This window comes from Triturus cristatus, chromosome 8, assembly GCF_964204655.1.
Source record: "Triturus cristatus chromosome 8, aTriCri1.1, whole genome shotgun sequence".
Taxonomy (NCBI): Eukaryota; Metazoa; Chordata; class Amphibia; order Caudata; family Salamandridae; genus Triturus; species Triturus cristatus.
In genome coordinates, this window is record NC_140591.1 from 1,344,598,976 (window position 1) to 1,344,610,803 (window position 11,828).

Sequence of the window (11,828 nt, forward strand, 5' to 3'; positions counted from 1 at the left end):
AAGAGTTACTACAAAACAAAACAGTTGATGCAGCCTTTAAATTATGGTGTCAGATCAAAAGATGATATCATATCACTAAAATAAATCGATACACCCCTCTGTGGTATTCATCATTTTTACCAAGTATATTTCAAGATGGTATGCGTAATCAATATAGGGCTTGGGGGATTTTTAAATTAGGGGATCTTTTCAATAATGGACAGCTCTGCTCATTTACACAGCTGCAGGCAAAGTTTGATCTAACTAAGGTTTTTTTTTTAAATATCTGCATGTTTGTGACTACCTCGGGAAGCTGCATGAGAACCAATGCTCAGGTACTAAGTATCCAATTATAGATATAGTCGATTAGGGTGGACGTATTGAACCTATTTATAGGGCCCTGATAAGTGATCATCCACATGATACCGAACTACAGAACCAGAACTGAGAAGTAAGGGTAGGGTCAAAGGGAGCGCTTTTGGAAACTACTCTGAATCTCTTCAAGGATACTCTCCTGATGGCCAGCCTCAAGAGTCAATATTATAAAACGGCTCCTGATTTATACTACACACCCAACAAATTATTTAAATGTGGGAGGAGGCCAGATTTTAAATGCCATAGATGTGGCATACCAGAGGCTGATAGAGTGCACATGTTTAGTAATTGGCTAATTATCTCCACAAGATTTCACATTTTTTGGGAGTGATCTTGAATCAACATATTGATATTACATCACAAGTAATTCTCCTGGGAGTTAGTGAGGATGTGGATCTGTCTAGAGGGGGGACGTACTTGTTCTTTGTAGCCATGGCTATGACATGAATGTGTCTGGCGACTGGAGGGATTAATCTGGCCCCTACGACATTTATCGAGTGGAGATTGCAATTTGTAGCCATGCATAAAATGGTGAAAATCCTCTGTGAACAAAATGGTAGGGAGCACAGACGCGGGGTACCTTGATCTGGGCCTCAGTTGATAAATGTATAGACAGAGTGAATTGGGGTTTATAAAATTAACATGGGGACAAACTTAGGAACTTCTGGGAAATACGGACACCTCTGCACATCCTGTTTTATATCTATTTTACATCTAAAAGGGCTGTCGGGAGCCACTTGTACATAATATGCCATGCATTTTAAACAGTGTTTGATTGCTCTTGTTTATTTTGTTGAATGACATAATTGTGTATGAATTGGTACCTCTACCTAATAAAGTATACATAGAAGAAAACAAATATATAAGAAAAAAAAACAATGACTAAAGTCCAATAAGCGGAAATGAGGATGTGAATTGTAAAGTTTTATGGCAAAAAGCTCCCAGAAAAAGTAAAGTGCCACGAGTAAGCCACTGTTCGTGCTTGACTGGAATTAGGTGCAATTTCAGTCAGACCGGCCTATGGAGCGGAGATTGTCGTACTTTAATCTCTGTGACCGCGTAGGGGACAGGGCCCCACCCCTGTCTATCCTGGTATTAGCAAACCGCAAATGGTTAATGCGGTATGTACGAGTGCTTTATATATCGTTCTAGCTATGAATGCACTGTGTACACGTTATTCTGCTTCACTACGCGGGTTCCATTTTGGAGGCAGTGGCCATCTTGTGATTGCCCTCACATAGGCTATAATGAAGCAACTACGGGCCTTGGTATCCATGTGCCTTTCCATGACTCTTCTGTGACCTGGGCGGCTCGGTTCTACTGCCCCAGGTCAAACTGGTCTCACGAGCTCCCCTTCCTCCGGCCACCTGTGATTAGCATCAGGGCTCAGCGCACCATAAAGTCCTTTCATCACACACAAGCCTCCGGCTAATCACTTTCGCACCTGCTTGTTCCTGCTTTATGGCTTGTTTCCCAAAACAGGAGATGCTCATGTTTATTGGGGCCTATCGATTATCTAATGTGGGATCTGAACCTTGCTGTGTAAATAATTGTGGGCTGGCTTAACTGGAATGTGGGATGGTCATCATGACTCTGCTCTTTCGTTTGAACTGTACACTTGTTTATTGCCGTATCATAAACCTAGGAATGTATGCCTGAGGCAGGGAAAACTGTATTTAAGATGAAGTCCGTTTCTATGATTTTCAGCAGTCTCCTGAGAACATACACGCTGTTGTACTTCTAGGATACCTGTAATTGGTCTGCAGCCAATAAATGAATCTTTGACTTCACCTAGAAGACTCTGTGTTTCTGTAGGTCTGGAACAGGGTGAACCCAGAAGTCATAGGGTGTGTGCCCCTGCACCGCTGGGTCTAAAATACCCAGTACTTCAGTTTGGCGCCCAACGTGGGGCGATTTCAGCGGTACCGGTCCAAGCCAGAGGTTCGTGAGGAGCTTCGTGTGGAAATTCTGGAGGAAGGCCGCCACTTCATCGACCCCTGCATGTCGACGTGGTCCGAAAGTCTTTTCTGCGAGGTTCTCCGCGTCCCGACGGCTACGAAGGACTGCTGCCCTGATTAATCGACCTGTTTTGGACCCTTGACGAGTTTTGAGAGAGCGAAACAATCGAGAGAGTCTTCTGGTGACGCCATCGATCAGCAATATTCAGTTAAGTATAAGTGGAGCGTCTCCCATTTGTTTGGTATCCCTCGGGATCGTTTTGATTTGGAAATTTGGAGTTTGCAAACGCCAAAGCCAGAGGACTCGTGTATTCACGAGACTATCGTAATCGATAATCCTCTGACGTTTAGATCTAGACTAGTGAGCGAAGATGCCTGGTTCTAGAATATTTGGTAGAATATTTTGTTTGGGTTGTGGAAGAGATTTCCAGCTGGAGGAATCATGTCCGGTTCCTCCGGTTGGAACTCCAACTTATGAGCTCTATGTAAAACATGGCGTAGGCCCTATTGCATATAACGAAGTGTGGATCCACTACACCAGAAAAGACGGTGTTTTAAAATGGCCCCAAAATGGTAGTTTCGATACCGATATTTTAGATAATCTGGAAATTAAATTGTTTAAAAAGAAAGCCCGGCCGGCGATGTTTGATTCTTTCCGCTTGTGGCGAAAGGAAGCCAAACAGAAGGAAATTAAGCTAGCGAAAAAGAATAAAAGGGAGAGAGGTATGACAGTAATGCAAGCAGCTGTACAATTCAAAGACAATGAGGAGGAGCAGATGAATGAGCAATTGCACAGGCAGCGTAAGTTAGGGATCGACAAATGTTACCCAGCTTTACCGCACTCTAAACAGAATGAGTTAGAAGAAAAGGAGAAAGATCCCCTGATGTCGCATTTGTTGAGTTCGCCACCCCCGTATGCTCAAAATGCCACGGCGCCTCCCCAGCTTGTGAATATGCCACCTCCAGTCAATATACTGCAAGCCTTGCCGCTACCGCCAGCTGCTTTGCAGCCGGCTCCTATCCCTATAGCGCAGCCTTCTCAAGGGCCGCCAGTTGTGTTTCCAACTGCCCCCGCGCTTCCTGCGACTTTGCCTAGCATATTGACTGCCTCCCCTGATACTCTTCCTTGCACCACTCCAGTACCTGTTTCTGCATCCTCTTTTCTCCCCTCTGTTTATCCCCCTGTTTTCGCCTCAGCTTCTCCTTCAGCGCGACAGCGCTTAGCTAATGTGGTTACCACATTAATGTCTACTCTCTTTGAGTCATCTGGTGCGACTCCTGGTTTACAGCGTAAGCAATTGCGCAGTCAATTGCCTAACCCCGATGAGAAAAAGGTAATAGATCGCATGGCGCGTAGATGGATTGTTTTCCCTTCACTGTATGATGTGGAATCAGTTGTCAACGTTTTCCATCAATGGGATGCCCCAAAACAGAGATATGTGTTTGAGAAAATGTGCGAAATTCTCTGTGAAGAATTGGAGGATAGTGGTAAAGACCCGAGCCCGCAGGAGTTGTGTAGAGTGAGGTTCGATTTTGGAACTGGTACAATTGTGGATCGCGAGGTAGATAAAGCAGTTGCGGTTGTATTATCCTTCAGGAATGATGATTGTCAACAGTCGTTGTTTGAACCTGATGTCCCTGTGGGAAAAAGGGTAAAAGCACGCCAATATCCGATGCGTGAGGTTCCCCCAGTTTGGAGACCTGCTGAACCAAATGCTAATCCACCTGTCTTAGCACATTTTCAGCGTATTTGGGTACATGTTCCATGGAAAAGATCTGAGGTGTTAGCACTTAAGCAGACATTGCCTGATCCCTGTAAAAACCCTACCGGTTATTATAAGGAGTTGTCACAAACTGCAGAATCCTGTGTAATAAATTTGGCTGATATAGATATGCTGTTTGGGAATGTGGTTCCACAGCCTTTGTGGGGATCCATTCGTAATATGGATCATGCTGCAGAACTAGGGGACACATGGGCTAACATCATCGCTGCTGACGCTAGACAGATTGGTGGCGCGAAACCAGAGCCTTTAATAGCAGAACTCCCTGGTAGAATCATCACGTATATGAAGACAATAATGCCCGCGATGCGCGTAAATTGGGACAAGCTATCTGCATGCAAGCAGAAGAAAGATGAAACAGTGTCAGACTTCTTTACCAGGTTTGAAGAAACGTTTATTGATCACAGTGGGCAAGATATGAGTACTGAGGGTGGCCAACGGTTATTTGTGGATAAATTTGTGCAGAATTTACTTCCTGACCTGTGTATAAAGTTAAAAGATTCAGAAAGTTCTTGGGCTGTTTCCTCTTCAGCGCAAATACTGGCTACTGCACAGTATTACGAGAACAGAGATAAAGATGAAAAAGATAGAACAGATAAGAAAACGAAGGAACTAAAGACAAAGTTCCTTTTGCAGCAGGCCTATCCGCCACGTGGAGGTCAGAATAATTATAGGCAACCCCAAGGTGTCTATCACCAACCCCAACAATTTCAGAACAATCAGCAAATGAATGGGTATTATCAACCACGTGTCCCTGTAGGTCCCAACCAATGTTCATACTGCAAAGAGGAAGGTCATTTTAAATATAGTTGCCCTAAATTAATGCAGCGGAATGGTAATGCTTATGGCGCAAGAGGTAGGGGTGGTCAGCAAGCTCCTAGAGGCAGAGGGCGTGGAAATGCTCCCCAGAACGCGCGTCCTCTGCCGCCTCAAAATACCATCAATAGTTTTGACCAGCAAGCTAACGCGACTAGTAATACAGCTCAGTACTACAATAATGATTATTATGCAGAGGACGGCGATGCAGAAAATAATGATTACTAGGACAGCCGTAGACAGAGAGAGGGAGTTGTTTCAGTGCCAGTGGATCAGAGCGGACCGTATGTTGAGGTGACTACAGCAAATGTAACGGAGCCCTTTCTGCTAGACACTGGTGCTGCAAAGAGTTCAATTATGCATTCAAAACTCCCTGGCGCACCTTTGTCTGGCGATATAAATGTTTCAGTAGGTTTTTTCTGGCGCCCCAGTTAGAAACCCGATTTCTAGTCCCATGTCACTTTCTATTGGACCTTGCGAGCTGAAAGCACCCCTGATTCTAACAACAGGTTGTGGTGAGAATTTGCTAGGGTTAGATTTGTTGAAAAGATTACATGCTACACTGTATTGTTCACCGTCAGGGGTACAACTTACATGAGGCAGGAAAGTGATTACCCCGATGTACTTGTCTAAAAATACAATGCCACCTGAATTGTCATCCCTTCCGGATGTCCTTTGGGCTACTGGTCCCAATGATGTGGGCCTCTTGGAGATACCGCCATACGTGGTAACTTTAAAGGCTAATGTCAGACTGCCACGTATTCCCCAGTACAAGATCTCTAATGAAGGCCAGAAAACATTGTTAGACATTGTCAGCGATTTGATTAATAAGGATGTAATTGAAGAGACAAGAGGCAACGTTTGCAACAGCCCGATTTTACCTGTTTTAAAACGAACGGACCCTTCACAGCCACCTGTTTACAGATTTGTGATTGATCTTAGAGAGGTTAATAAGATTGTTGTGCCACAGTTTCCAGTTGTCCCTGATATAACTGCCTTGTTAACAATGATTCCAGCCTCTGCTGCATGGTTTTCAGTGATCGATTTAAAGAATGCTTTCTTTAGCATCCCAATTGCAGAAGAGAGCAGAGACATTTTTGGCTTTAGTCTGGGAGGCCGAAGCTTCCGCTTCAAACGCGCTCCCCAGGGCTACTGTGAGAGTCCATCCATATACAGTCAAGCTTTGAAAGCGCAGCTTGATGCACTTGTTTTACCTAGTGGCGCTATTCTGATTCAGTACGTGGACGATTTATTAATCGCCGCGGATACTGAAAAGATCTGCAAAGAAGCCACATTGTCATTGTTGCGCCATTTATCTGCTTTCCATCATAAAGTGTCTCTCTCCAAGCTGCAATATTGTCGACAAGAAGTGACCTACTTAGGTCATCTCTTATCAAAGGAGGGAAGGAAACTGACCCCAGAAAGAATTCAAGGCATTGCGCAGTTGAGTGTGCCAAGAACACAGAGAGAAGTGCGTGCTTTCTTGGGCATTACCTCATACTGTAGGCACTGGATCCCAAATTTTTCCTTGTTGGCAAAACCTTTGTTAGCCTTAACATGCAAAGACACACCGAATCCTATCCCATGGTCTGAAGAGTGCCAGAAAAGTTTTGTGGAATTGCGCAATGCATTGTGTTCAGCACCTGTGTTGGGTACTCCTGACTACAGCAAGCCTTTTACATTGTATGTTCACGAGAAAGATGGTTGCGCATTATCAGTGTTAACACAGCCTTTTGGTGACAGACCGCGCCCATGCGCATATTTTTCATCAACCTTGGACCCTGTAGCGAGGGCATTGCCAAGCTGTCTGAGAGCGACAGCTGCTGCAGCTATGTCTATCCGACAATCTGCTGGTTTGGTAATGGACAACACATTGATCGTTATGGTTCCACATGCTGTAGACACATTATTGAACAGAACCAAGACACAACACTTGACTAGTGCGCGATTATCAGGCTATGAGCTTACACTGTTAGCAAATCACATACACATAAAGAGATGCAACACGCTGAATCCAGCTACGTTATTGCCAAATCCAGCAGACCTAGATGAGAATGAGCAACATGACTGTCTGTTCAGAACAGAAGAAGAGACGAAAGGGAGAGTAGATCTAAAAGATACTCCCCTGACTGAGTGTGATGGTACTTTATGGGTGGATGGTTCGTGTTTCAAGCTCCCTAATGGTGATACGATTGCTGCATATGCTATCACGACGTTACACACGGTCGTGGAAACTGCACGAGTGCCACATAATTCGGCCCAAGCAGCAGAATTAATCGCCCTCACGAGAGCGTGCGTGTTGTCTGAAGGAATGAGAGTGAATATATACACAAATAGCCAGTACGCCTTTGGCGTGGCTCACAATTTTGGACGACTGTGGAAAGAACGTGGGTTCCTGACGTCGCATGGAGCTAAAATTCAGAATGGCAAGTTGGTGAATGATCTCCTTGAATCACTGACCCTACCATTACAAGTTGCGATTAAGAAATGCAGTGCGCACAGGAAAATCACAGATGATGTTGGACGTGGGAATGCGTTTGCTGATGAGATCGCGATAGAAACAGCACAGAATGTAAAGACTAGAATGTATATTGCAGGCCCCGCAAGATGGGTTGATGCTGTTGGGATGTGTGAAAACACAATAGAGAGTGTGAAGTCGCTTCAAGTTGAAGCTACAGAGAAAGAATTAAGCAAGTGGAGAGAAAGTGTGGGTAAGTTAGATGAGAATGGTTGTTGGATTGATCTGACAGAACATAGGCGATGGTTGTTGCCCGATGCATATGTGCTTCCAGTAGTTACAATGGCACATGGGATGGCACATATCAGTACGAAAGGAATTTGTAAGTTGTTGGCTCCAGTATGGCAGAATGCTGGGATTCCCAAGTGTGCAGAGAATGTGGTCAAGAATTGCATGGTATGCTTGAAATACAACCCTGGTAGGGGAACCCCTACTCCAGCTGGTCATTTTTCACCCCCATCATACCCATTTGAAGTTTTGCAGCTGGACTTTATCCACATGGAAAGGTGCAACAACCTGAAATATGTACTGGTGGTTGTTTGTGCTTTCTCGAAGTGGATAGAGGCTTATCCTCTGAAAGATAACACTGCCCTGTCCACAGCCAAAGCTCTTGTGAAGGAGTTTTTTTCCCAGGTTTGGAATGCCAAGAATGGTGTGGTGTGATAATGGAAGTGAGTTTGTGTGTAAAGTGATGAAGAATGTGTGTGAAGGGCTAGGTATAAAGCAAAAGTTCCACGCCGCAAATCACCCCCAATCAGCGGGGTTAGTAGAGCGCTACAACGGTGCTCTAAAACTTAAGCTGGCCAAAATCCAGGCGAGCACCGGTCTTAAATGGCCTGATGCTCTGCCTTTAGCACTCCTGTCCACCAGAATGACCATACACTCACGAGTGGGACTTAGTCCCTATGAGGTCGTCTTTGGCCGCCCGGCTAATGTATGGGGCGTGCCAAGACCGGCGAAATTTAGTGAGATCGAGCATCCAGTACTACTCGATTACTTGTATGATTTGACTGTTAAACTGCGTGTTTTACATCAACAGGTGCATGATACTCTTCCTCAAGCTTCTGAAACTCCTGGACACCCTATCGACCCTGGCACATGGGTGCTGATTAGAAACTTCCAGCGCAAGAGCAACGACGAGCCTCGCTGGATCGGCCCTCACCTTGTACTTTTATCAACAAGATCAGCGGTGCGAGTGAAGGGGAAGAAACACTGGATCCAAGGCACCCACTGCAAGGTAGTTCCCTTGCCCCTGCCATATGACCGGTGGGTCCAGGAGGGTATCGCCGACTCTGAGACAGACACTGTACCTCGTTTTGTATCATTCAGTGATGCACGCATAAAAGGCACAGTTTCAGACCAAGAGAGTGACAATATTCTGCAAGAGGCTGTGCCACTGTCAAATCGATTGGACACCACGGAGCCTGAACTTTTGTTCCAAGACCAAACAGCACCTGGCAGTCTCCGCTATAATTTGAGACCAAGGCCTATGGACAAATAAAGATTTCCTTACTATTACCTTTTTGACATTTTAGCTCGCCCATCTGAAGGACTTTCTTGATTTTTGTTTTTCGAACCACCATCCGGGTTCAGCCGCAGGGTCGCGGTGCCAAGACTTTGGGGTACAGGCCGCAGACGTTAGGTCAACGGTTCTGGTTGGTCTAGGGCGTTTCCCTGGACTGACAGGCGTACTCCTTAGCAGAAGAAACTCATCCGCCGCGAGCGGCCCGATTAGAGGATGGAGTTTTTTAAGATGGAGAGACCCGTTGAGGAAATGAACTTTAAAGCAAGGATGTGTAGAATTGTAAAAAGTAAATGTTTTGTATTTCTGTGCCTATTTATACTGTGTAGTATGATAATGTTTACTGTGGGATTTGTGTTTTTCTCCTCCCAGGAGCCCATTGCACCCACTGTACAGCCTATACCTCTTTCTACTGCCTCCTCACACTCTTTTCACCCTCTGCCTGAACATGAACAAACCAGACGATCAGAATTTGTAAATAACTTGTTTATTCAGCTCTTGCACCAACACCAACTAGTAATGAATACAACCAATTGCTGGGTCTGTGGGTTAATGCCACATACAATTAACAAGGGTATTCCCTATTTGGTGCTGCCCTTTAGTTACAATGGATCGTCATGGGCATTCCAGACCATGTTCCTCTACGCTCTAGATGCCTACTCCCCGCGACAACCGCGTTCCATCAGACCTAGTACAAATAATAAAGCCTTAGTGAGAGGAATTGCCGATATGAGTAGGGATATTGATGCATACTCATCCATTCCCAAAGAAGAGCTGAGAGCTTATGTAGGGTGGAACGCGACGGGGTATAGTATTAGTCTGGGTGAAAGACAGCGAAAAATCTCATCTCCAATCTGGGTCGTACCCCACATAGGTCGGTTCTGCTTACAGGGTAATGGTCAGAATCCTAGAGCCCAACTGGGAAGAAGTGACTCAACTGAAACGTACACTTTCCCGTCACAGTTTTCCCCTGCGTTTTTGGCTGCCAAGGGTACATATTTCATCTGCAATGACCGAGCATACACATGGTTGCCCCCTGATTTCTCAGGCACATGTTATATTGCGAACTTGCTACCGCCAACATTTACTGCTGCCGCTGACTATCACAAGACTAGAGTTGTGAGGGGCGTGATTAGTAAGGAGGATACTGCCGGTCAGGAAGCAGGAGACTTCTTCTTGGGTTTCCTGCCGTTTTGGGGACCTATGGTAAATAGTAGGAACCTGAGACAACTGACTCGTGTGGTTGAATCCACTGTCAATGTAACGGCTGGTGCCCTTGGTAATCTGACCGCTGAGCTCCAAGCGGATCGCCTTATGACTTTGCAGAACCGCATGGTTCTAGACGTTATTCTTGCAGACCGCGGTGGGGTATGTAAGGTTATCCAATCCAGTTGTTGCATTTTCATACCAGATAACGCTCCAACAGTCTATCAAGCCATCTCCAAACTCCATAAAATATCTGAAACCATACACGTGGATAAGGGAGACTGGTAACTGGTGGGGTGGTTCTGGGAACTGATATCTGCCTGGGGTTGGAAAGTTCTAATGGTCATTGGAATGATCTTAGCCATTCTTTTCCTGTTCTGTCTGTGCATACAGTGTGCTCCTGCGATATGTGGCCTCTGTGCTACCTTATGTGTAAGGAAACCTGTATCGAGGGACGAGCTAAGTAATAGGATGATGCTACAGCAACATCTCCATGACTTTGTGAACATTGACCTAGACTCGGATTAAGATGAGTATAGTGATTGCCTATGTAAGGGCAAAAGGAGGGTCTGTCGTACTTTAATCTCTGTGACCGCGTAGGGGACAGGGCCCCACCCCTGTCTATCCTGGTATTAGCAAACCGCAAATGGTTAATGCGGTATGTACGAGTGCTTTATATATCGTTCTAGCTATGAATGCACTGTGTACACGTTATTCTGCTTCACTACGCGGGTTCCATTTTGGAGGCAGTGGCCATCTTGTGATTGCCCTCACATAGGCTATAATGAAGCAACTACGGGCCTTGGTATCCATGTGCCTTTCCATGACTCTTCTGTGACCTGGGCGGCTCGGTTCTACTGCCCCAGGTCAAACTGGTCTCACGAGCTCCCCTTCCTCCGGCCACCTGTGATTAGCATCAGGGCTCAGCGCACCATAAAGTCCTTTCATCACACACAAGCCTCCGGCTAATCACTTTCGCACCTGCTTGTTCCTGCTTTATGGCTTGTTTCCCAAAACAGGAGATGCTCATGTTTATTGGGGCCTATCGATTATCTAATGTGGGATCTGAACCTTGCTGTGTAAATAATTGTGGGCTGGCTTAACTGGAATGTGGGATGGTCATCATGACTCTGCTCTTTCGTTTGAACTGTACACTTGTTTATTGCCGTATCATAAACCTAGGAATGTATGCCTGAGGCAGGGAAAACTGTATTTAAGATGAAGTCCGTTTCTATGATTTTCAGCAGTCTCCTGAGAACATACACGCTGTTGTACTTCTAGGATACCTGTAATTGGTCTGCAGCCAATAAATGAATCTTTGACTTCACCTAGAAGACTCTGTGTTTCTGTAGGTCTGGAACAGGGTGAACCCAGAAGTCATAGGGTGTGTGCCCCTGCACCGCTGGGTCTAAAATACCCAGTACTTCAAGATAGGAGACCCAACAGGTTGTCCCAGTCAAAGATGTAACCTTCTAATTTAGTCTTTGAAAGGGAAGTTGAAATCTTTCAGTAGGGTAAGACTGCAGACTGTATGTGGCAGAGTCCTCTTGAAATTGTATAGCTGTTGGTGGAGGCTCCACTGTAACTTTTGTTTTTTGTGGAAAAGGTTCAGGGCAGGAAAATTCAAATTTCTCACCTACTGAAGTCTGGACATCAGTCTGATACTTTTTGCT

At 45.3% G+C, this 11,828-nt stretch overlaps 1 long non-coding RNA gene across 1 annotated transcript; it reads left to right on the forward strand.

Annotated features, from left to right (window-relative positions):
• Positions 1-2,059: 2,059 nt before the first annotated feature.
• LOC146805759 (uncharacterized) lies at positions 2,060-11,482 on the forward strand. The gene is made up of 2 exons (XR_014967502.1): positions 2,060-2,525; positions 8,467-11,482. It is a non-coding gene; the product is annotated as an uncharacterized LOC146805759 (long non-coding RNA).
• Positions 11,483-11,828: the final 346 nt, after the last annotated feature.